At 33.8% G+C, this 24861-nt stretch overlaps 1 long non-coding RNA gene across 2 annotated transcripts; it reads right to left on the minus strand.

Annotated features, from left to right (window-relative positions):
• Nucleotides 1-15697: 15697 nt before the first annotated feature.
• On the minus strand, nt 15698-20163 carry LOC148781104 (uncharacterized). 2 transcript variants are annotated; one of them, XR_016061729.1, is made up of 2 exons: nt 19921-20163; nt 15698-17963 (listed from the first exon to the last, which is right to left on the minus strand). It is a non-coding gene; the product is annotated as an uncharacterized LOC148781104 (long non-coding RNA). The 2 variants fall into 2 exon arrangements; XR_016061728.1 differs by lacking the exon at nt 15698-17963 and adding an exon at nt 18025-18269.
• Nucleotides 20164-24861: the final 4698 nt, after the last annotated feature.

The raw sequence follows: 24861 nt of genomic DNA on the forward strand, positions 1-24861 counted from the left end.
CATAAAAGAGTTCGACTGGTTGACAATCTCTCTCCCTCTCTCTCTCTCCTTCCCCAATGGCAGCGTGAACAACCAGTTTATCTTTTAATGAACTTCTAGAAAAGGTCGAAGGTATAAATCACTGCACCAGAAATACAATAAAAAGATTCATATACAAAATCGATGAATCGAAGGATTGGAAGATTATTCCCGTACAAAAGAGAGCCTCTCTGCCCAGCTAATCTCATCTTGTTCGCACGGTCCAAGTTTTCATTTTCTGTTACCTCCTAGAAATAGGTGATCAATCAACTGGCAGATCTCTCCATAACACGGGTGCGATTGATCCCCAGCTTTAAAAGTATGAACCATTCCATTGATGTCAATCCAACTGCGCCCTCTCTTTCCTTACCCCTCTCTCTAACATCATTCTTCTTACCTTCAACACACCTGACCAGTTCCCAATAGAAGCATAACTGTTCGATACCAAAACGTATATTCCTCCATCATGTGGCTCCAGCCGAAGAAGCTTCTCACCAACAGCCATTGTCATCTTCACATCTTTATGAAAACCAACAAGCACTGAGCAATGATGCCCAAAGTTCCGCATCCGGCTCAACTGGCATGCTCTCTACAAACTCATATGCTTCTTTCAAGAGCCGCGATCAAGAAGATCAACCATGCATGTGTAGTGCTCAATACTGGGTGTTACTTTCTACTTGTAAATCATAGAATTGAACATTCTCCACCCTTCTCTCACCAGACCTGAGTGGCTACAAGCAGAAAGGATTCCCACAAAAGTTATGGTATTTGGGGTGATGCCTCTGGATACTATACACTCAAAAACCTTCAATGCTTCAATTCCGAGACCATGTTTTCCATAGCCAGTTATTAGAGTTGTCCAAGAGATGATGTTTTTGCAGGGCAAGTTGTCAAAGCATTGACGGGCATCTTCCATTGACCCTCCACACTTTGCATACATATCCATGAGACAGTTCCCAACAGGTAGGTAAGGTTCAAATCCTTGCTTTATCACATGGCTATGCACGCATTTTCCTTGCAATGTGATTTATAGATAGATACATGCCGAGATCGCACTGACCATACTGTGATGAAATCTGGGTTCACACCTTCGAGCTTCATGTGCTTGAATGCTAATAAGGCCATGTCACTCTGGGCCCACTTATCACAGCAATCCATGAATCAGTGTCTCTATTTGTGATTTGCTTGAACAATAGGCATGCTTCAGAGGCCATCTTGTGCCTAAAATAGCAAGATAGCATCGCACTCGTCAATGTTGGATCTTTATCAGGCATTTCCTCGAACACTTGTATGGAATTTGAAAGGAGACCGCATTTTGAGTACGTATCCATGAGAGATGTCATTAGGACAACGTTGACGCATAATCTGCTTGGTTTAGTTCTCTGGTTGTGCCCAAGGCCTGGAGGAGCGAAGAGAAGGTAGCTGAGTCGTTTTTGTGTTATGGGGTGGTGGATGGTAGTGATCAATCTTTTCATGCCATTGTGAAGGATCATTGGTTGAGATTGCCCTTTATAGACATTCATTTCTGTATCCTTCCAATCTCCACTGTCCCTCCAATTGAGAGCAGACAAACATGTATGTTGTGTATAATACAGACTATAGTCATCCACAATCCGTTCTTGATAATGGATGGTGGAGATTGAGCGCTTTCAAACTCGATTCCCGATCACACAAACAGTGACTGATCTCAACCGTTGCATAGGCGGTGGCCGGTGACGGGACGTTTTTTGGGCGATGTACTATTACCATACACATGATGTCTCTTGTTTAGGGGTCTAAAAAGTCAGTGGTCATGGTGTGTGGCTCTTTATATTTTGAAGTACCATTTCAAGATAAAATTTAAAGGGCACGTTTGAATGGACCAACATTTTAAATCAGGAGTTAAAGTCAAAACACATTTATTTTATTGCATTTTTTTGACAAATGGGGTCAAATGTCTTGCTTAAGTATTCCGTGACTAGCGTTGCTTAAAATTTTAGAAAACAGAACGGAGAAATTTATCAAATTGTCTAGGAGAGAGAAACAATTTAACTTTTCACCTGTATCTCTCTCTCTACCAGCCCAAATGTAGATTTGGGCTGGGCTCGGGCCGTGCTTTACTAAGAAAATTTCAAAAAACTTTCGGGCTGGCCTGTTGGCGGCCTTAGTGACAACAAAGTCGGCATTGTTGTTGGATTTATTGCAAGTTTCAACAAAAAATTATTGAAGGTTTACTCTAATCGCACTAGTGAAGTCTATAAAATTATTGTTTATTGGTTTTAATATAACTATGCACTAAGGCAATTCATAATCCAAATCCGAAATGTTTACATTTCTATAACTGACCTTTTCTTTTTAGCGTTTTGTATTTTTTACCGATTTTTTCCTTCCGACTTTTTAAATTAAAGCCGATTTATTATCAACATTTTAGTCTGCCTATATTTTTATTATTCCCCAACTTCCTAACTATGTATAGGACACAGACGGCGCATCATTTTAACATTACTTTGACCTTAACTTAAATAAAAAAAAACTTAAGACGTGGGTGTTCAAAGATATTTTTTCCTGTAACTTTTTGCGGCGTTTATCTTACCATCGTTTGCACCACTTTTCTTGTTAAAAGATCAATAAATCGGATAACGTCTCTACATAAATTTGAAATATTATTTTGGAAAATTATCGTAAATATATCTTAATTTAAGCTTAATAAAAAAAAAAAAACTTCAAATTTTTGTTTATCTCGTCTGCACCTTTTTTCTTTATTTTTGATTTTTTTTTGTTTTTATTTTTATTTTTTATCAAAATGACCTTCACGGTAGTCGTATTATCATAATAGTTAGTGCATGTTATACAGTACTTTAAGTACCCTAATGCTTAGGGAATTTTATAATACTGAGGGTATTTTATACGGTACTTTAAGTACCGTATACTTACACTAACCCTTATACAGTATTTTAAGTACCGTAAACACTAACACATGTTATACTGCACTTAAAATGCCGTAAACCTTTTTTTCAATTTATCTCTTCATCTCTAATTTTATTTATGTTTATCTATTCTTTATCTCTCTAATTCTTTTTAATATGAAAAAAGTTTATATAAGGATGCAGCCTTATAATGTAGAACTACGGATGCACCTCAAAAATCCATCGAAAAAGGTAGTTTTAATGTTAAAAAACCCTTTGATTGATCATCTCGACACCGAGATGTATAACTATGAAAAATAAAAAGATTTTAAGTATCAGAAATAGTGCATTTTACAACATATTATCTACACCGTCCATTTTCAAGATTTTCATATGTTTATAGATCTACTTGATTTAACCATTTTTTAAATTTAAAATTTTATAATTAGATATAAAAATAGATTTTGAGATAATCCTAAGAACATTTTACATCAAAATTATATACCATGACAAAATTTGAAGGTGCTCCTTACCTCTACAGCTACGAATGCATTCGTATGCCAACTGCACCCGGTTAATATTTATCTCTTTTTTCCCCCTCTAATTCTTTTTTATCTCTTATTTCTCTCTCTTCAATCTCATCATCGTTTCCTTAGAAAGAGTAATCAAACACTGACTTTGGCTATGAAAAAAAAAAGATATGTGCTATACAAGGAAATGATGATGAGATTTTAGAAAGAAAAAGAATTAGAGAGAAAAAAGAGATAAATATTAAGAAAAAATTGAGAGAGAAATAAGAGATAAACATAAAAAGAATTAGAGATGAAAGAGATAAATAGAATGAGAAAGGATTTACGGCTTTTTAAGTGTTATATAAGATGGGTTAGTTTTTACTGTACTTAAAATGCCGAATAATGAGTTTTAGTTTTTACGGTACTTAAAGTACCGTAATTGGCTTCACGGTCATGGCCAGAGTTTTACGGTATTTAGAGTACCGTAATATTACTTGCAGTTACTAAGGTATTTTAAATACCATATAAAATGATATATATTATGGTAGTAAGAGTATTGTGAATGTCATTTTGGTCCAAAAAGAGCCGAAAATGAGAAAAAATGGTGTAAACGAGGTAAATAAAAGTTTTGGGTTTTTTTTCCAATTAAGCTTAAATTAAGTTGTATTTACGATAATTTCCCTATTATTAAAGAAACCGACGACCACTAGCTTCCTTACGTGAGATATCGCGGCCAAAAAATTGGATGGTCCCCTTCAATTTTAAGGCGTTATTTTTTGTTTAAAAAAAAGTTTATATAAGGTTGACATCTTAAATTGTAGAATTAAGGTGCACATCAATCGGAACATGCTATTTTGAAGTTGGAAAACCCTGTAATTGATCATCTTGACAATTTGCCAGATGTATTATTTTGATTTGAACCATTTTTCAAGATTAAATATTTGTAATTAGAAATAAAAATAAATTCTCAAGCCATCTTAAAAATTTAAATACCAAAATTACATATTATAGAAAACTTTGGAGGTGGGTTACAATCTTATGCAAAATTGACCCTTCTATTAAACTTGGTATATGTATTGTCAAGCTCCATGATGAGATATCTGACTTCATTTTCACCAAATGGTAGGCCCTAAATCCCCACTAACTTACCATTTTTTTCCACCTTAATTACCAAAAAAAAAAACTCAGTATATTTGAATTTCCCTTTTTCTTTGTGTTGAGGGACGTATAAGTACATTTGCATCGTCCGAGGCATCACATAGTTGTGGTCTCTTAAAATAAAGAAAGAAAAATCAATGGCTTAAGAACTTTCTTAAAAAAATTACAATTTTTAATTTTAAAAATTCACATTGATGTTCTCCATGTTAAGATTACCCGTGGGATCACATGCATTGTACGTAGAAATGAAATTTAACAATCACATAAATAATTATGTAAATATGTAATCAAGAGTATGTAGCTATGTTTCAAGCATTTATATAAATAATTTCGTAAATATGAGATGGAATAGTATATTGATATACGTTAAACGATCACCTAAATAATTACATGATTTCCCAATGAAAAAGTGCATTATATATAAAAACATATTCATAATATTATCTATGATTCTAATTATATTAACATAGTTGTTTTAATATTCATTATAATATTGATTCTAATATTACTATAAAAATAGTTAATGACAATAATTTAAATTATTATCTTAATTTTAAATTTATATACTTTGAAATAAATATTAAAAAATAACATGCATTTGGCATGTTATTTCGTAAAAGGTGCCCTTTCTATTACATAAGTTATATATGTGTGATTAGGCCCATACTTGGAATGTGAATAGGTTGTGATAGATGCCCATGTATAAATACTTTATACTAAAATCATTTTAATTTTAAGTTTCAAACTTTAAAGTTTAAGATCATCTTCAAAAACAAAATTATAGAGTTCAATATCTATTTAAACTTGGATAAGAGTTAATGGTAATATTTTTTTTTTCGAAGTAAAAAATTGAAAGAGTTTTTTAATTTTAACTTGGAACATTGGAGGAGACTAATGGTAAGTATACTTGAATTCACTAGTATAATAATGATATCCCTCGAATTCTTTTTCTGATTTATGTTAAATCCATTTGATATAATAACCAATGTCATTAAAATAGTCTTTTTCACGTTAAATCCATATGTCTTCTTTTTCATCGGAAACCTTTTCAACTTTCCTCTTCTCACAAATATCTTTACTTCACCATGTGAAAATTACTTTTCATAATATGAAAATTCACCTCTGAAAATGATAATACATGAATTATTATATTAATTTTAATGAAATTGTAAAAATAAATAAATATATATTGGAATATATATAATTAAAAACATATAATTATGATATTCATTGAACATCCTCATGTTAAATTGGTTTATTAATTCTTTTTATTTTTAATTGTAAATTTTAATATATGACTATATTTGATATCGCCTATAGTTTAAAAGAATTTGAGTTTTTAAAAGTATGGTCATAAAATTTGTATATTATGGAAAAAATATTAAAAAATATCATAGACCTGTCATTTTATTTTTGTAGAAGATGCCTTTTTTTATTACTTATTTTATTGATGTGTGATTATGCCTCACGCTTTGAATATAATATGAGTAGTACTTCATAGATCCCCGGTATAAATGTTTTATGCCAAATACCATTTCAACTACAATTTTCAAACTTCAGATTTCAATTAATAGTAATTTTTTTTTTTTTAATTAGAAAATTGGAAGAGAGTTAAAAGAATTCAGAGCTTTCTATTGATTTAAAACTTCGACTATTGGAAGAGTTTCCTTCTAAATTAGAAAATTGGAAGAGAGTTAAAAGAATTCATAGCTTCCTATTGAGTTAAAACTTCGACTATTGGAAGAGAAAATGACAGAGAGAGGAAATAAAAAATAGAAAATAAATAAGAGAAAAGAGTTTTGATATTTATCTAGTGGGTTTTTTTGGGCAGTTTGGATTTTAAAAACGGATGCACATTTTGAAAATGTTATATAGAGAGATTTTTAGAAAATCATTCTCTCTTTCGAAGTATTTTTCTTTCCCCTCTCTCTCATACATTTTTTTTCATGTCATATCTCTTTCTCATTTATTTTTACTTTTTCTCTCCCTAAAATATCTCTCATATTTATCTTTCTTAAATCTCATATTCTTTCATATATATATATATATATCATATCTCTCAACTTTCTTATTCATTTGGTTGTCATCTGAGTGTGTCTTTTACCGGTTTGGATTTTAAAAATAGCAAGGAGATACAACTTATCTGAGTGTGTCTTTTACCGGTTTGGATTTTAAAAACTCATAGCAAGGAAATGCAACTTTTAAAAAATACGTCTCTAAAACTAGAGAGATTTTTTTTAAGGAAGCCATCTTATCTCTTATATATTTTTCTCTCTCCTCCCGTCTCTTACTGGACGTATTTTTATCTCTCCTCTCTCTCACATGAAAAATGGTAGCTATTCTTCTTTTTTAATATTTTTTTTGGTTATGTGGTTCTGGTGAACAATAAATTTTTTTTTTCTTCTCCTCTCTCTCACATGTTTTTTACAAAATGGTAACTATTACTTTTTCTTCTTTTTTTTTGAATATTTTTTTTAGTTTTGATAAAGAGTATTTTTTTTAGTTTTGGTGAAGATACGGTAAATAAAGCTTAGTTCTCCCTAAGAGAGTAAGGAAATACAACCCTTCTTTTTCTTTTTTATATATATTCAATAGTATTTATCTCTATTGTGTGAATGCCCGTCTCTAAGGCCCATTTAAACAATATGTTCACACAATGCGCACCCAAACGCATATTTAAAGTCATTTGGCCCTACATTATCTCTACACTTTTTATTTTTACACTTGTCCATCCGTACGTCGTTCGCTTAATAATGCAGGAATAGATATATATCTAAAAGATTAGGTAAAAAATCAATCTAAAAACTGAATCATGAAAGGGGTACTCATATTTATATACGAGTACTAGGAATCATACGAGTATAGGCTTTTCAAAAAAAGAGTACTGGATTGGTAAAAACCGTTTTTTAGAATTGACGAAGGATGCATCCTAAAAGAGTAATGATTTTAGAGGACTTCCTCTATGTTTAGGACTTCAAAGGATCACAATTAAAATTGGTACGGATTTCTAAAAAAGTTATCATATGGATGTAAAACTTGACTGTTCTATATATCCGTATCAAATTTAATGATGATCTTTTGGAACCCTACACACATGGGTAAAAAAAGGTCCTATAGGATCATTTCTCTTCCAAAACTTTTGGAATCCTCAAAGTTGGGTTTTGTGAAAGGTATCAAACGGAGCACGAAAGCATTTAAATTTTCCCTCCCACTTCTTTAAATTTGCAGATGAATACTCCCATCTTTATTTATCTTTGCATAGCTTATTCTAGGATATTGGTTATTTTTTATTGGACAGTTTAGAATTTTCCCTCCTACTTCTTTAAATTTTAAGATGAATACTCCCATCTTTGCATTGCTCATCCTAGGATATTGGTTATTTTTTATTGGACAGTTTAGAATATAGTTTAAACATGTCATAAACTTTTTGTTTTTTTCTAAGTCGTGAGTTTAAATTTGCAGATTTATCTCGGATAGTTTTTTTTGGCCACTTCGTCCGTCTGGCTCAGCTCACATCCTCTCAGTCTGCTTGCCCAACTCACATCCTCTCACTCGGCTTGTTTCACACCCTTGGCTTTCCATTCCACTTGGCCACATCATCTTATACATATCACTCACATCCTCTCACTCCACTTGCTTCACATCCTTAGCTTTCCATTCCACTTGGCCACATCCTCTTATACATATGAGCGTAGTGCTGCTTCAAGTACACATCCTCTGGATACACATCGTAGCGGTAGCGGTCCTTCAAGTACATACCCTCTATTCGGCACATATCCTCCTACTACCGTTTCACTCTCTATTGGTATACATCCTCTCCCACTATATTTGAGCCCTTCCTCCTTGATACTTAGTATTAGGCACACATCTCTTCCACTACATATGAGGCCCTTCCGCCTTCATACTTAGTATTGGGTACACATCCTCCCACTAGATATCAGTCACTTCCTCTTGATATTACGTGATTAAGGTATTAGAATAGAATTTAGAAATGAAGAACTTAATGCAAAGTTTGATATATGATAATTATGCAGGTGATAAGATTGATAATATTATATTATAATATGTGACGATTATGGGGTAGTTAGATTGATGATATTATACTGAGGGATTAGAGTGAATGAAGAAGCTAATGTAAACATTGATATATTATGGTTATATGGTTACGTGAGAAACTATATAAACATTGATATATTATGGCTATATGGTTATGTGAGAAACTATTTAATATAAAGTGATGATTATATGAGGAACTAGTGCATGAATTTTATTGACGCAAACTCCCTATTTCACTACGATTAGTTGCTAAAACATGAATTTTCTCCAGGTAAGCTACCCATTCCACCCCATGGTTGCTGAAACATGTGATGCAAAAAACCATAAAATTAATTCGTCCTATAAAATTCATGTTACTTTATTAAACATGTGAGGCAAAAAACCATAAAATTAATTCGTCCAATAAAATCCATGTTACTTTATTCTTATCGATCTTTCTACCTTGCTTCAAGAGTATAAAAGAGTAAATAATTTTTCCAAAGTTCATATTTTTAAATGATAAACAATTTAACTATTTCAAACCTGTGAATAATGTATAATTAAGAAAGTGTATAGTATTCTGGTAGAAGCATAAACCGTACAGTTACTCCCTTAGGTCTTAGACTTGCTTGGGAAGATATTTCCGATTTAAAAGTCTAGAAACTACCTAAAACGACGATTACTGTCAAAAGAAAGAATTTTGATTTTTGAAATTTCAAAAACTTATATCTCACCCTTCAAAAATTGGACGGTCTCTATTCCATCTTGAGACATTATCACTTTCAAACCCATAGAGAATGCGATTTGGAAATTAGGGGTGGCCAAAGCTAGACCGAGACCCAAAAAAATACTATAGGACCCGAACCTAGACCCAAACTTGGACCCCACCCAAAAAATAAAAAAATCTGTATATTTAAATATTTAGTAAATATTATTTAAATATCAACACTATTCGGGTCAGGTCTACCCAAACCTGGACCCGAATAGTATTTGGGCCCAAGATTTGGACCCAGACTCAACCCAATGGTCCAATTTTTAGACCTATACCCAGACCCAAGTCGGGTCCACCTATCCGGTCCAGGTTCATTGCCACCCTTATTAAAATTTGGGAAAATTATAGATAACCCCAAAATCAACTTTGAAGACTTCCTATCCCTAATACTCTGACTATCTCACCCTAAACCCCAATACTATTTTTTCTTGTATTACCCCAGTCAACAAGTTTAAAGGTTTAAAATTAAAATGTCATTTTCCTCTCTATTCCCCTTATTTAGTGATCGTGTGTCCCTCTCTCCCTCTATACCCTAACTATCTATTTCTCTCTACCTAAGTCTCTCTAGTGAAACCCACATTTTCTCTCTCTCTCTACCCGCCTTCTCTCTATCTCTCTTTCAAAACTACTCTATCTATCTAAATCTATTCTCTCTCTAACTCTTTTTTATGCGTCGAGGAGCCCACTGGAATGAATTCTTGTCCATGACCCCTGGTTTTCTTCAACCTAGTTGTCTCTGTCTTCCCAAAACTAACAAATTATTATTTATTAAACCCTTTTTTTACTCCCTTTTATACCTCTTCCCATCTCCTTGAACGCCCTTAAAATTCTCTCCTTAGATTCTCTCCCTCTATTAATTCCCTATCTTTTTCCGGTTCTCTTACCAAATTTCCGTCGTTTGCCTTCTCAACCGAAAACCTATCTCTCAATTTCTCGTATAGAGAGCAACCCACTCTCCAATTCTCATCTTGAGAGACAGCCCATTTCTCTGGTTTTCAAGTAGCGGATGAGGGGCCAATTATTTTTTATCATTAGTATGTTGATGATACTTTATTATTTTGTAAAGCAAATGTGAACGGAATTATAAATATCAGAAGATTTCTTCTCGAGTGCTGTGATTTGCGAGGGACAAAAGGTTAATTTTGTAAAGACTTTAGTTATTGGTGTTGGCCGCCGAGAAGGGGTAGTTTCGTATCCAGCTCAAATTATGAAGCGTAAGATGGAGATGTATCTAGCTCAAATGATGGAAAATGCAAGACGCAGACGTTTTCCCCTTTGGGACACAATGGTAAAACATGCTAATAAAAATTTGGAAATTAAAACACTTATATTTTTTTTGGAGGAAGAGTCACTTTAATAAAAGCATCTTTATCTAGTCTACCAATTTATCGGATGTCATTATTAAACGGGCATGGTGATATTTATCGGATGTCATTATTAAACGTGCCTGGTGATATTATCAACCAAGTGAAGCAATTGATGAGAAATGGAGGTACGGATAAAGATGTGAATAAATATCACTTAATTAGTTGGGACATAGTGTGTACACCTAAAAATGATGGAGGTATGGGTATCAGGAAATTGAAGTCGATAAACCAAGCATGGCTAGCAAAATGGTGGTGGACTGAAGGACATTCTTGAGTCTAAATTTGGGCGGGATGTTTGCCACTCTATTATTGCAGAGGGACATACTGGTGATCAGTTCTATGTTTGGAATGGTATATCATCAATGCGGTGCTTCTTTCTGGCTAACTCCATACGGGCCGTTAGAAAAGGGGATAGAGCGTTATTCTGGCACTCAATGTGGGCTTTAGACTTACCATTAAAACGTCTGTGTCCAAATTTGTTTTAGTAGAAGTGAAAATCCAGTGGCTCACATTTTAAATGTCTCTATCCAAATTTGTTTAGTAGAAGTGCAAATCCAACGGCTAACATAAATGAAGTAGGAGTTGTAGATGGGTCTCCTGTTGTTTGGAACATCAATTGCATATATCAGTGTATACCCCACATTGCGGATGAACAATATGTAGATTTACTCAGAAATTTGGAAAGTTATCATCTTTCAACTCATGCTAGCGATGAGGGTGTATGGGAGTTAGAAATGGGTGGCCTCTATCATGTGAAATCTGCATACGACTTACTGTTTCATGATGCATTAGATGGAACCAATCAAATCTAAAGGAGATTTGGAAATGGAGAATTCATCACAAGGTACAAGTGTTTATTTGGATATTATCTCGGAAAAAAGTTCTAACGGTTGACAATTTAATAAAAGGATGAAAGATTCTTGTCAATGGTTGTCTTAAAAGATGAAGAGAGTGTTGATCACTTATTTTTACATTGCCCATATACTTATAAGTTATGGTGTTGGGCAATGCAAAAAGTAAGAATTATTATGCTCATGCCACAGTCAGTTACAGTATGGATGAGCAATTTGAAGATATGTGCGGTTCTAAAGATAGGTAGTTTGTTATGGGATATCTTAAGAGGCACCCTACTATGGGAATTATGACTTGAAAGGAATAGAAAGACTTTTGATGGTGTGGGTACAAGTATGGAGGAACTTAAAAATAGATTGTGTTTCGCACTTGGAGTTGGTTTAAAGGTACAAAGGAAGGTTGGGGTACTTCTAGACATGATGTTGATAATAACTTGAACAAATTAATTATGCAAAGATTTATCAACGTAGAAACCGCCATCTGTGGGTTCTATGAAATTGAAATTTGATGGCTCATCTATTGAGAACCCATGGGAATCAGGCGTGGGGGGAGTATGTCGAGATAGCGCATGTCAAGTCATATTTTGCTATGCACGCCCTTGTGCTTTAGCGACTGCTAATCATGCTGAATTGGCAGGATTATTACGAGGACTGGTGATATTTAAAAACATGGGCTTCCAAAACAATGTGGTCATCGAAGGTGATTATCACAATGTCATCAATTGGTGTACAGGTTTGTCAAGACCTGCTTAGTGGCTGTGCTCTTTGTCGCATAAAGTTAAGGATTTATCTTTAGGCAGCAGATTTACCTTTTCTTAAGTTTATAGCGAAGATAACTCCGTTGCAGATGACTTGGTTACGAAAGGCATCTCTTTGGTCCCTTTGACCGTATCTTCTTTATTTTAGTTTTCATTGTAATCTCTTTTTATCTTAATAAAATCTATTACTCTTGTCAAAAATAAAGGGAACCCATTTCTCAAATTCTCATATTTCCATAGAGAGAGAAGTTTGGGGGCCCGTAAAGAGAAAGAGATAGGCCAAGTGGAGAGAGAAAGTGGGTTTCAATAGATAGAGACTTTGGTAAAAAAGAGTTCGTGTTAGTCTTAATTAAAAATCGATAAACAATTTACTCAAATCTGTCTTTAAATCACACAAGAGACTTAACGTTCCATACCAAAACTCCCTCAAGTGCAGTTAATTTGGATTAACAAGTTGTCACCGAACTGTTAATCTTACGTAACGAGTTAAACCTATCATTAGTGCACTAATGGCTCACATAATGAAATGTCATCCAAGCATTCTTACAATTTGATAATAAGAAATTTAAAAATTAAATAATGTTGTACATTGATAATATAGAAAAACAATTCTTATCCGAAATCTAAACATATCACTGGGTTTCCCCTCCAATGTAACATCCTATAAAAGCTCTAAAATAGATCCTAGCATATGGCATTGCCTCACGTCCAACTACATGAGATTTCACATATACTATACAATATGGCTTTTGTATCGTTATTAAAAAATAAATTACAGAAAAAAAAGAGCCCGAAAGACTTTCTAACATTTTAAGCATAGAGAGAGTGAGGAACACGATATTTTAATCTTAAACATTTTAACTTGTTGATTACGGGATAAATGCAAAAAAAAAAAATAGTATTAAGGTCTAGAGTGTGATACTAATAGCATGGGGGTAAGAAGTCTTCAAAGTTGATTTTGGGATAATATATAATTTTCCCATATTTTTATTGAAGTTGGCAAAATGTTACATCCCAAAAATTTTGGTCCTAAAAATACTTCTAAATTGATTTTTATTCGCGGGAGTAGATGGACATAAGGCTGATGCGGGAGAATGAACTATATTGGATGCAACTAATCATTACCTTTGTGAGAACAAGCATTTGATGAAATAGCGGTTCCATTGATATTTTCGTTGCTTTGAGTGATGAAATTCATTTACCCAAATGAGTAGTTATGAAATGTTTGCCATTTTTTACCTTTGTCAAAAATAATAATAATATTTGTTTACGTTGATAGAGCCATTAGGTTTGTCTTACATGTCATACACGCACCACATAGGATCATAATGCCTTACGCATGTCAATCACTGTTACCTCGTTTTTAAGAGGGGAAATTTGACAAAAATCCTACTTTTATGAGATCAAAGTTAAACAATAGTCCTAGATATTTGATGAATTGCTAGCTTCATGCACGTACTCCGCAAGTGTGTAAATCAAATTTAGTGTATTGAGAAAGAGTTAGTTGGTGATAGGGTGTAAAAGAGAGGTTGCGCAATGCAAAATAGTAAATGCAAGAAAGCGAATGAAGAATTTTTCATATAAATTTCATTTGCAAGAAACGATAGAAAATAAATGACCAACCGGCTAATTCAATAGAAGAGAAAAGAAGACCTATCATATCTTCCCATCCAAGATAGTCCAGTCCTCGTTCATGATTTAGATAAAGAAGAAAATTCCTCTCCTATTATAGAAAATTTTCGACAGCGAGTTAAATCTTAATCCAAAAAATGAATATGAGCTTGTTAAATACATTTATATACACATAACCACCTCCAAAAAATGATGGTTACGGATGTTAAAAATCCCTTTGTTGATGCAAAAGGTAATATTTCCAAAATATAACATATACATGTGTACTCACAAAGAACTTAGTACTCTTTGGGCAATCGTTACTCCCCCGGCTCAAACCTGAGGTCAGTGCTGCTATATTTTGAAATAAATAAAAATAATAATATTGAGTTAGCCAACTAGAAGTATCAGACAATTTTTTTAAAATGTGAAAGTGTAATTTTCATTATAGACAAAATGTCACACTTACTAATGTATTAGATAACTCTCAAACCCACGATTGAACACCCCCTTCTTGTCACTATCAAGATTATTAAGAGCTTAGGAAAACCAGATTAAAAACGTATATTCCTTTGAAATACAATAGAATACCTTTCAAACCCAAAAACGAGAGATTTTTATGGCAAAGAATGGAAATTGTTTTGTCCATTAATTGTTATTTTTACATTTTCCAATTTTTTTTAAAAAAATTTAAAAATACTCTGAATACAAATTGATTCTTTAAAATTTATTTTTATTCATTTTGAATTTCATGTAGATGTGCTTTATTCAATCATTCTTTATATATATTTTTTATATTATATTAAATATTTTTACATTTTTTATTTTTTAAAAAAATTTTGACTCCCCAAAACTTGCCTGGTTAGAACGATTGAACAGTCCGACTTACCCCAGTTGAATCGCTTATGGGCCAAAATCTTTCCGGTTTGAAATTTCCTACTGGCTGAGGCCCAACGTGTGCGAGTCTAATGCTAACTTGTGGAATAGAGATTGTACCGTGCTCTTGTAGAGCACCAGAGAGAGAAAATAGGACAAATTAGGGCTAGAAAGCACAAGTGAAAATCTATCTCAACTTTATTAGCACAATAATTATTCTCTTACATGAACTACTTTCATGTGCATCTCTTTATACACCTGGGTTCCTCGTATTATGATTTTAAAGAGAGAGCCCACAGATTTGCTTCTGGTGAGACTTGGGTAGTCCGCCCAGTTTCATTTAATGAAGAATCAAGATTTTTTTATTTTTTATTTTTGGCCAAGGGGCTCCATCCCAATTCCTTTCTATTGGAAAGGATATGGATCTAAATTTCCTCATTAAAACCTTCTTTTTTAACTTGATTATGATTTGATCTAAATTTACTTATTAAATTCTCAAGATTCCCCATTCAAATCTTCTTTTTTAACTTGATTAGGATTTGATCTATACCTCAATAAATTCTTTAAATTTGAACACGACTCATTGCCCATCTTCCTTTTAAAAAAAAAAGTGGGTAATTCTTCCTTCTTTAAATTTGAACACGACTCATTGCATATCTTCCTTGTCCAAAATTAATACTTTCAAAATCAGTATTTGATTCTATATCTTATGCAAAAACTATATGGGTGCGGTTTATAGAAGCCATCCACCATAAACAATTAAAGACAACCGCTAAACCATGCAGAAAAGATGCAGTTCTGACGCTGGAAACCCTTCTCATCACCTTAAATCTATTTTTACCCTAACCATGAAATTTAAAACTCTAAAAATACCTTAGATTGAGAAAATTTATATACACGGGGTTCAAATAAGGTACTATTTATTGAACTTTAAAATATTTTTTTGCCATATTCATACATCGGGCAAGATGCTCAATTGGAGAGTTTTTCAGCACAGGAATAACCTTTACTTTTAAGGTGCACCTCACCTTTATAAAATTAACTTGAATATCTATCCGTATTGCCAATCTAATTGCCAACTCCAAGGAGTCCTCCAACACACAAAGGGACACTCCTTGTAGTCATTTATTTTTGGGAAACTTCATATGAAAACATTTCAAATAACCCTAATTTCACGAATTTGGTGATTATTCGGCACATGTACTGAGTTCCAAAAATCATAAAAATCTGGAAATGTCAAAATATATTGATCTAGCTCTATGTTTGGAAGTTGATTTTCGATACGAATTTCAGTACTCACCTCTATTTTGAGTTTTTGAAAATTGATAGAAATTTGAAATAAAAAAGAAAAAAATAAAAAGAGGAAAATAATATGGAAGGTCCAAACCAAATTGCCATAATGCAAAGATAAATCTATAAGAAGGCCGGAGGTAAGGGATGTAGCACCTCTAATAAAGAGCCAATACTACCGGGATTGGACCGACCACCGAACATATAAAGGGCCTACTCTAATTAAAATCATTTAGATTGTAGGTTGAATTGGTTAGACTAGGAATAATAATTTAAAGAATTAAATATATAACAAAAAATACTCAACTTTGTTTAACTGATCCGACTGGTCAAATCGGCTTGTCCTATTAGCCATTGTCTTATTAGCCAATATTGGAGTAGTATTAGTTTTGAATGGCTTTCGACCAAATTCAATTTTTGCTTTAAATCAAAACGGCAAAAGCTCTAACGGGCAATCTAACTAATCGATTTGGGTAGTCCACTATGATCTTAATAACTATAAAATGGCCTCAAACATTAGAGGAAGTGTGGTCAACAGCTAACTCACACATTGGCAAAAGAAAAAGAAAAAAGATAAAAGCGAGCTCATAAAGGATGACAAACTTCTAGTTGTGGTCCAAAACTCGATCGAGTTACCCTGCCTCATCACCCTTTTCAGGTTACAAACATTCATTTATCCAAAGGGTTTTAAAAAAGAAAATGGTTTGATAGGATCGCAGCCCTATCAGAATAAGTAAAACCTCACCTCATACGTGCAATTCAAGCATTGAAAAACCTTTACATTGATTATCTCGGTTTGAACATTATGGTTGTTAAAAAAACATTGAGATTTCAAGCTCTACAAATAGTGTTTATTGTAACAAATTATCTAGACCGCTCATTTCGCCCTAAAAATAAGTGTTCATAAATTTATGAGATATGTATTATTTTTTAATTTCAAAAAATAAGTGTTCATAAATTTATGAGATATGTATTATTTTTTAATTTCAAATTTTATTAGCAGTGTTGAAAATTGATTTTAAAACCATCATTAAGATATTCACTATAGGCTAGAGGTCCATACGTGAGGAAACCACCCTTTGCTCACAAATAAAGCAATTCTATCTTCACCGCTCACGAAAGACAATGATAATGGCGGGATTTGCAGCGGCACCATAATCGACAACAATCATACACGCTACCCAAGTCGTTGTTTAAACCCTAGGCCTTATACAAACTTTATCCAAAAGAATTTTACTAAAGGAAAATTATTTGATAGGGTCCCCATTAACATGAGTAAATCCTCACGTCATAACTCATAAAAAATTGTAAGTCAAGCTTTGGAAAACCTTTACATCATATCATTTCGAATTGAACATTAAGTTTGTGACAAAAATTACGATTTCAAGCTTTAAAAAGAATGTCTATGGTAACAAATTATCTAAAATATCCATTTTGCTTTACCACTTTTTGAGTTCGAATTTTTATTGTGGAATTGGAAATTGATTTTAGAACCACCATAGATATTTATGTTGCTGAAAGAACTTTCCAGAGGAGTATTTGAGGTGAGGTTTTATTTCGTTTTCATAAAGCCTAGGCCTTATAGAAACTTTATCCTCTAAAAATTTTAAAAAAAAAATTAACTAAAAAATTTATAAATGATGAATAGCTCAGTAATAAATGAGTTGAGCAATTGAATAGAGGCATAAGGCATAAGGAAATACTTAACGGATGCAACCTGTACCTGCTAATCAATCTTCTCTGTCCTCCTCATCTCTCTACGCGTGCATTGTGTGTTTTGTCAGAGAGAGATGGTCCGAAGGTTGTGATCCATTTCTCAGTGTCTATGCGCTTGTGTAAGTTCAGAGCCCCATGTGTGTTTTAGAGAGAGATATAAAGAGGTGAGAACGGCTGCCCTAATGCTCATGTCTTACTAGAATTAAAACCACTGAACCAGTAAGTACATCCTCAACATAAACTTGCTATATGCAGTTAGAAATTTAACCCAAAGCAGTCAAGCCAAGAACCATGCCACCTCGTTTTCCATAAATAGAAATGGAAGACGGCCATGGCAACGCAATAAACTTGCAAATCAACTCCTAGAATGGAAATCAGGTTGCAGAAATATGAATTCTGAAAGCCACGAAGCTTCGTCTACTGAATATTACAAGAGAGAAAATCATTTCAGAGAGAGAGTTTAAAGAAATGGCAAGAGTGAACTGATGGGCGCCAAAGATAGAACACAACGTTTTAGAGAAACCACAAATGGGCTCAATTACCCCCAAAAGATGTTCAGAGAGAACTCTAGAAAGAGAAAGCATTAAAGATGTTTATAGAGAAACAGTCATGGGGCAGAGAGCGAGAAAAGAAGAATGCTTTGTTAGATCTATGAATATCTATTCTCAAGCTGAGTTTGTTAATGAGAAAGAGAGAAAAATAAATGTGAGAATCTCATTAACAAAACCAAGAAAACGCTTTGAGATTAGAAATAATTTAAAGGAGTAATCAGGCCCATTTAAAGAGATTACCGAACATTAAAGAGAGAATCTCAGTCATGCTTATAGAGACTGTATTGAAAATAAAGGGGCTTGAAAAGCAAGGGTGGGGAGATAAAGAGCAAAAGGAAAAGTAAACTTCCAACCCTGTGTGTGTGAGAGAGAGAGAGAGAGAGAGAGTGAGAGAGAGATGAAGCCATTAAGTCTAGATGAGAAGCATCTAATTCAATTGCACATTGTAATCAAGTAGAGTGGAGAAAGAGAGAGACATCCATTGACTCTAGATCTTCTAATTCAATTGCACTAAGCAATCAGGTAGAGAGAGAGAGAGAGAGAGATTCATTGAATATAGTTCTTGTAATTCAATTGCACTTAGTAATCAAGTAGAGAGTGAGATCTCCACATCAATCTCCAAAAAAGGCAATATAATTCAGAGTTGACATGACATATGAGTGAGAGTGAGAGAGAGAGAAAGAGAAGCATCTTCTCAAATATTATCATTCACAAGAGAAGAGAGAGAGAGGCATCTTCTCAAATCTTATCATTCACAAGATAATCCATGGAAATAAAGGGGCTCACAATTTAAAGCCATCAACAAAACAATTTGAAGTTATCAACAAACAGATATTCACTATGAAACAACTGAGGAGCAGAGATAGAGAGAGGGCTCTATGTCTTCCACCTAATTTACCAATTTGAGAGAGGACCCAATTTATGAGATAGAGAGTTCAAAAAGAGAGAGGGCTCCATACTTTCCTTCTAATTAACTGATGAGGGAGAGAGTTCAAAAAGAGAAAGGGCTCAAGGTCTTCCATCTAATTATTAACTGATTTGAGAGAGAGAGAGAGAGAGAGGGAGGGAGTTCTAGGCCTTCCATCTAATTCACTGATCTTTTATTGAGAGAGAAAGAGGTCTCTAGGCCTTCCATCTGAGTGATTTTTAGGTAGGGAGAGAGAAGGCTCTAAGCCTTCCATTTAATTTATTAATTTTAAGAGAGTGAGAGCTATAGGCCTTCTATCAAACTCATTTTTTTTAGAGAGAAAAGGCTCTCCCGTCTAATTCACTGATTTTTCATTGAGAAAGCAAACTCTATACCTTCCATCTAACTGATTTAAGAGAGAAAAGGCCTCACGCCTTCCATCTAATTTGCTTATCCTTCATTGAGAGAGAACTCTAGGCCTTCATCTACCAGATTTTAGAGAGAGAGGATCTCTGAACTCTTGGGTGCAACCAAGTTAGTGAGTCACCTAGAATGCAAGAAAAAATTGTACTGATCATGAGACCGATGCATAGACGTGGTGTAGGAGTGGTACCTGATATCCGATGAGCCCCTAAAACTAGACCTGGACCTGGAGCGAAGACGAGCGGCCAACCCCAAAGCCCATGACGAAACCCTAAACATTCCTTCTGCAACCTCCACCATTTCTCCCAACCTGCAAAAACTCTTCCTCATAATCACTCCCAACCAAACTGAGATCCCCACCTCCCAATACCTCATTTTCTCTCACTAAAACTGCCTCGCAACCCTCATCATTTCATCTTCTCACTATAAATGTGGTGCAGTGGACCCTCTCTCTCACTATAAATATGGAGCTGTCTCTCTCTCTCTAGATTGCATCCCTGGTTGCCTTGTGCGTATGCGATTTGTTTCTCCTCGTTGAAATCAAGGTCTTAAAAGCAGTGAAACTTCAAAAAATGTCCTTCCATGACGTAATTAGCCTTCAATTGTGTTGAAATAACCAAAATGTACCCTGGTTCGTTGTGGATCCTGCTTGTTGAAATAACCAGAATCTCTCTCCCCGGATGAAAAAAAAATATTGTAGAATCGTATTGAATATTTGAATAATTTTGTGTTTTAATAACCAAAATCTTTCTCTCCACCCCAACGGAAAATAGATATTGTGGAATTGTATTGAATGTTTGAATAATTTTATACCTTACCAAAACGTACGCCTTTGTTTATGAACCACATACTGCATAACCAATCAAATTTTCTCTTGATATGTTACTCAAAAATACTGTTTTCTCTTGATGTGTCATTCAAAAATACCACATCAAGCTTATTCTTCCCCCAACTAACAAAAAGAACTCGAACCCATTCAAAAAAAATCTCTCCCTCTCAACCAAGATCATGTGATGCATAGACCTCTAGCATACTAGATGACCCACTTCTTCTAATGAAACGCTCTGTTTCTCTCCATAAGCCCAATTCAACTAAATTCATTCTCTCTCTCTCTCTCTCTCTCTCTCTCTCTCAAATCAACTAAATTTATTCCTCTTTTCATTCTTTCAAGCCTCGAGTTTTCAGCACACTCGCAAGTCGCAACAGTAGTAAACAAATGAGAAGGGTAGAAAGGAAATAAGGATGAGTAATGAGTGGCGGTTCTGGCCAAAGCAACATTTGGAGACGTTATCAACATTTTGATACGGCATGGGCGTCTTAGATATTTTCTCTAGGGAATAGGGCCACTGTAATCATTAGTGCTCGAGGCATGATGACATAATGGGTTCATACTGTTGGCTTAAAATTAGTGAGAAATGGGAAATATTCGAATCCGTACGCTTCGGTGATGATGTGGCAGGATTTCAGACTTAGATATGTCGACACCATTAGGAGATCCTAGAACGTTCGATAAAAAAAGAGAAATAAGAGTGAATCTGATATTGGCACGTGTTGAACGGCAGAGATCTATCTTCTCTCACATCCGTCGGTCGTAATGCATGGTCCTCATGGACTAACATCCAAATTCTTTTCATAATGCGCATACAAATTCTCATGAAAATGTGCAAATAATATGATCCCACGGGAGCATATAGTATTTATTTACTTCCTCGGGCAGAAAATTTAGGACGATCGTTGAAAGGGAAATTTTGAATTTCCGGTCTTCTAAGACTTAGATCCCACTCTAAAAAATTGGACAATTCAATATTGAGACAACACTTGTTTCCAATGATTTGAATTTTTATTTTTTTAATATTTAAATGATTTTCATCGTTGTCAAAGTTTTTTTAAAATTTATTGGGGTCGGCTGAATGAATATTGACCTGTCATTCTACTCCATTAAGGACCATTCCTACAATAAGACTATAAGTCCCCATATCTTTTCTCATTACTTTCAACTATGTTATTTTGGGCCTTCCCCTTGTCAATTTTTAGCCTTTCACTTGAACTAACTTACACATCTAAACAAGTGTCGTATTGTTATTTTTTAACCTTCCACTTGAACTAACTCAAACTTCTTAAAGTGTCATATTGGATATACATCAAATATAGCCAATCCACTTAGATCTACTATCTCTCATCTTATTGCTTATTGGTATCACATTAAAAAAAAAAAAAAACAATTAATATATTATTTTAAATTGATATAATCAATAGGTTTCTATTTGGTGATACATGCGGTACACAGGATCAGAATGCCTTATGCATGAGTACCTGCAAGATTGATGTTTAATTATATCATTATTACCTCGTTTTAAGAGGGAAATTTGCTAAAAATCCTATTTTATTGTCAAAATTAATTAAGTGCTCAATATTTTATGATTTATACTTAAGCCTCATTCTTTGCATTGATTTGTAAATTTATTTTATTTTCTATATATCGAAATATGTTTAAATTTGGGGAGTTGATACCTCTCATCATCTCATATTTGTTAAAATATACCAAATAATTATTTCTAAATAAATAAAACAACCTAAAATTGTAGAATATTTTATTCACTTTTTAAAATTAATTCTTTAGCTTATAATATTTTTTACAAGTACATTATAGTGAGAAGTATGGCTACCCATAATCTGAGCTTAACAAGGTATAATAAAGAAGAATAAAATTAAAATACAATATTTGCTATACAAAATAGAAGAGCGTAAATATGAAACATATGGAACTAAATTATAAAAATAATGAGGGATTTTTCTATCAATTTTCCTTTTAAGAAAGTGTGAACGTTTAGATCACCATGTATCATGTTCCTCTAGCAAATATCATATTTTATCAAACAAAATAAATGATATAGCAAATTTTTGTAAGTTGGTTTGCACGATTCTAATCCTAGCATACCCAAGAACGTTAATTAAATGGAGACTTGTGAAACATTGGAAAATATTGACAATGACAAACATTTTATTCTTGATGGATCACAGAATTGTCATGCCTAGCTTTCAATGGGAATTCACAATTTTCTGCCAAAGGTAACGAATTGTATATTGCATACAGCAAACTATCATAACCACTTGGAAGCCAATTCCTGTTTTGCCTTTGCATCTTTGGCCGAAGTGTGGAAGTTTAAGGTTGAAAAGAATAATAAATATTTACACTCCCCACTAAATATTTGGGGATCCCCTAAACTGAAGGCAGTTTACCTCCACCGGCATGGGATCCAATAACTCAGAGGTTTCAGCAAAAATGGATGGATGGAAAAAGTATATTTCTGTCTTTTGGGGTTAGAGTCACTATAATCAGGGCAATCCTCTCAAATATTCCAGTCTTGCACCTATGTATTTGATTAAACTCCTGAAAAGTATGATGCAGATTTTTTTATGAAGTGGATCAAATGGAACAACGAAAATTCTGTTTGGTCAGGTGGGATATGAGATTGAGGGGGGAAGAAGGTTTTGGTATTAGAAAATTGAAAGCCATGAATGAAACCTTGCTGACAAAATGGTGGTGGATAATAGAAACACAATTCTAATAAGATAGAAAAATGACTTACTATTTGCTTTTGAGAGGAGAATGTAACAAGATAGAAAAATATATATTGCATGTAACGAGATAATAAATTGTATATTACACTATTATATTACCATTATATATACAATGAAAGAACCAGGAACAATTATTTTCTCAAAAAGTTCCTCTCTCTCTCTAACTCGCTCGATCTTGGGCCACATTGGCCCTTCAGTGTAAGCACTAACAATGGGCCATACGAATTCTTGTGAGATATTAATAAGCACTACCAATGGGCCATACGGATTCTTATGAGAAAATAATAAGCACTGCCAATGGGCCATACAGATTTTAGAGAGAGGAAGTTTTTGATAAAATAATTGTGTCGACACAATTCTTGTGGTAGTTCTTTCATTGTGTATATAATGGAAGTACAATAGTGTAATACACTTTCCTATATTGTTACATGCAATATACAATTTATTATCTTATTACATTCTCCTATCAAAAGGAAATAGTAAGTTACTTTCCTATCTTATTTGAAGTTTGTTTCTATTACTCCCCCCTCAAACTCGGCTGATGAGGCATTTGAAGCTCGAGTTTGAAGCAAAGATCTCGAAAAATATCTCGTGGCAAACGCTTGATGAAGATATCAGTTACTTGATTATGAGAGTAAATAAATAGAGTGATAAGTAATTCAATAACAACATTTTTACACACAAAATGATAGTCTAACTCATTGTGATTTGCCTATGCATGAAAAACATAATTAACTGATATGTAGAGAGCATTAACAATCTCACAAAAAAATGTTGGTGGCTGAGGAAGAGGCACCCCAATTTATCAAAGAATAAAAGAAAGCCATGTCAATTATGCAACCGTGGATGCCATAAATCGGCATTCTGCTTCAGTACTTGAATGAGCCATGGTGGATTGTTTTTTAGCACTTTAAGATATACAATTGGAACCAAGATAGGTGCAGAAATCGGTGGTTGAACGGTGGGTGTTTGGACACCCAGCCCAGTCTGCATCAGAGAAAGCATATAACTCAAGGGAACTATCCGATAAGATTCATATACCACAGGACTGTGTACCACTAAGATAATGAAGAATCCACTTCACTGCCTGAAAATGAGTAATTTTAGGGACATGCATAAATTGATACATTGTATTAACACTAAGAGAAATGTCAAGCCGTGTTATGGTAATGTATTGGAGTGCACCAACAATACTCTGATAAAAGGATGGATCAGAAAATGGATTAGAATTCTTATGAATATTAATTTGCATTGCCATTGGTGTAGAAATAGGTTTAGCACCGAACACCTAAGCACGATCTAGAAGATCCCGAGCATATTTGCTTTGCGATAGAAAAAATCCACCTGAAAAATAAGATATCTTTATGCCAAGAAAGTAGTGAAGAGGTTCAAGATCTTTCAAGTTGGGAAATAAACCATTCTAGAATATCTGAATTATCACCAATAACAACAATATCATCAACATAAAGAAAATGGATAATAGTGCCTTGATTAGTGTGATAAACAAATAAAGATGAATCAGTTATGCTGCAATAAAACCCCAATGATA

The sequence above is a fragment of the Amborella trichopoda genome, chromosome 8, assembly GCF_054954075.1.
Source record: "Amborella trichopoda isolate Santa Cruz 75 chromosome 8, AtrichopodaSantaCruz75HAP2 v2.0, whole genome shotgun sequence".
NCBI lineage: Eukaryota > Viridiplantae > Streptophyta > Magnoliopsida > Amborellales > Amborellaceae > Amborella > Amborella trichopoda.